We start from the raw sequence: 2,500 nt of genomic DNA, 5'->3' as shown, positions 1-2,500 counted from the left end.
CCCTGGGGCTGTACGAGTAAAAACATCTTGATGAAAAGACGGTTGTGTTTCTTTAAGGCACACAGTTTTTCGTTACGCCACCAAGTTTAGGTTTAGGTTTTAATATCTTGGTTCTCTTTTCTCTCCTCTCTCGACTGACTTTGTTCAAAAATATTTTTGCTTTCTCTCAGTCTCGCCAAAAATTCATTTAAGACGACGTCGGGGGCGCGGTCATTCGTGCTTATCGAAGACTAACAAAACGTAGCAGAGGCTGATACAAAAAGAAAAAAAAAATCGGCCACGAAGAAAACTCGCTCTGTGTATCTCGATAACCGCGTCGACGACGACGGTTCTCTCCGCGCTCTTTTAATTCGTATCCTTCTTCTTGCGCTTCGTCCGACTCAGAAACGTTCGTAAAACACGAACGACGGCGGGTTGTCAAGCCAAGAAGGGACAGAGAAGAGACGGAGGTAGTTTTGCGAGTCTCCCGTGAACGCGATAGATTTTTCATATATATTTGTATCGAGAGCATGCGTACGCCGGTCTCCACACGATCCAGCGACGAACGCCGACGAACGTCCAACAATCGCTCGTACGTCGCGTACGAGCCCTCGACCGCTCTTTAATTCGTATTCTTTTGCTTGGCGCTCGTCCTCCGACTCAGAAACGTTCGTTTAAAGATAAAACGAACGACGGCGGGCTGTCGACGAGGCAAGAAAGAACAGAGAGATACGGACCGAGAGCAACGATACGCAACGCAAGCAGTCTTAGGTTTACGTGAGCAACCCTCAGCCAGGCGTGGTCCAGGAATTGTATCCGTGGACCGCAATGTGCGTTCGAAATGTCGATGTTCATGTGTCCTGCAGTTCACACGTTGACGCGCAATTAGCTGCGTTCTTCATCGACCCACGAGCCAAGTGATCCACCGTTCAGGGTAATCGTTTATGCATGGATTTTTGTTTGTGTACTCAGGTTTTTGTACTCTTATTCTCGGTTCGAAAGAAGCCGATATCCGACAAACGTCCGACCAACGGGAATCGAACGCGCGGAAGTCGCCATATGATTGACGACACGAAAATACGTTCGAAAACGAAATCGGACGGACTGCGCGACGACACACGCAGCCCGCCGACCGGGCGTAAAGTGCATTATAATATATAACAACCAACGAGATCGAAGCTCCGTTCGTCAGGAAACGACGGGGATATAACACCCGATTCTGAATCCTCTGTACAGCACACGATCTCGCGAAGAAAGCGCACGGTGGCTAGCCCATGATATATATATATGTTCGTTCCTCTCGTCCAGTTATTCGAAGCAAACAGCCGATATGCATCTCCATCGTTCGGGTAAAAAAAAATCGATGGGACGCGCACGGTCGTAGTCTTCCTCGCGCGGTCGTTTCTTCCCGATAGCCAGAAGCAGAGTTTGAAAAACTCTAGCGACGGAACGAGGCATTAGACTCTCGACAACGAGGATACAGACACGGCCGGCGGTCCCCTCTGAATCGACTTCGGTGGTTCAGGTAAAAATAAAAAAAATCGATGGGACGCGCACGGTCGTCCTTCCTCTTCCTCGCGCGCGGTCTATTCTTCCCGATAGCCAGAAGCAGAGTTTGAAAAACTCTAGCGACGGAACGAGGCATTAGACTCGCGACAACGAAGATAGAGAGACGGCCGGCGGTCCCCTCTGAATCCACTTTGGTCGCTCAGGTAAAAATAAAAAAAAATTCGAAAGGGACGCGCACGGTCGTCCTTCCTCTTCCTCGCGCGGTCTTTTCTTCCCGATAGCCAGAAGCAGAGTTTGAAAAACTCTAGCGACGGAACGAGGCATTAGACTCTCGACAACGAGGATAGAGAGACGGCCGGCGGTCCCCTCCGAACGGATGGCGACAACGACGACTAAAGCGCGAAAAATCGCGACGAAAAGGAACGCATCTCCGTTCAGGTGTATGTGTGTGCGTGCGTTTAAAAAAAATTCGATGGGACTCGCAGCCATCGGCCTCGCGCGGTCGTTTCTTCCCGATAGCCAGAAGCAGAGTTTGAAAAACTCTAGCGACGGAACGAGGCATATGACTCACGACAACGAGGATATGGACAGGCGGTCCCCTCTGAACGGGTCGACGAGACGATGGTAAAAGAGACGAACCGGACGAAACTTCCGTCGATCAGGTAAAAATAAAAAAAAATTCGATGGGACGCGCACGGTCGTCGTCGTCGTCTTCCTCGCGCGGTCGTTTCTTCCCGATAGCCAGAAGCAGAGTTTGAAAAACTCTAGCGACGGAACGAGGCATATGACTCACGACAACGAGGATAGAGAGACGGCCGGCGGTCCCCTCTGAATCGACTTCGGTGGTTCAGGTAAAAATAAAAAAAATCGATGGGACGCGCACGGTCGTCGTTCCTCTTCCTCGCGCGCGGTCTATTCTTCCCGATAGCCAGAAGCAGAGTTTGAAAAACTCTAGCGACGGAACGAGGCATTAGACTCGCGAGGATAGAGAGACGGCCGGCGGTCCCCTCCG

General features: G+C 50.8%; 1 non-coding gene across 1 annotated transcript; it reads right to left on the bottom strand.

The window, feature by feature from the left end:
* Positions 1–761: 761 nt before the first annotated feature.
* On the bottom strand, positions 762–916 carry LOC139997659 (5.8S ribosomal RNA). Its single transcript, XR_011803007.1, has one exon. It is a non-coding gene; the product is annotated as a 5.8S ribosomal RNA (ribosomal RNA).
* Positions 917–2,500: the final 1,584 nt, after the last annotated feature.

The sequence above is a fragment of the Bombus fervidus genome, unplaced genomic scaffold (genome assembly GCF_041682495.2).
Source record: "Bombus fervidus isolate BK054 unplaced genomic scaffold, iyBomFerv1 scaffold0133, whole genome shotgun sequence".
Taxonomy (NCBI): domain Eukaryota; kingdom Metazoa; phylum Arthropoda; class Insecta; order Hymenoptera; family Apidae; genus Bombus; species Bombus fervidus.
Note: the sequence above shows the minus strand (reverse complement) of the source record. Positions and strands in the feature narration are given on the sequence as shown.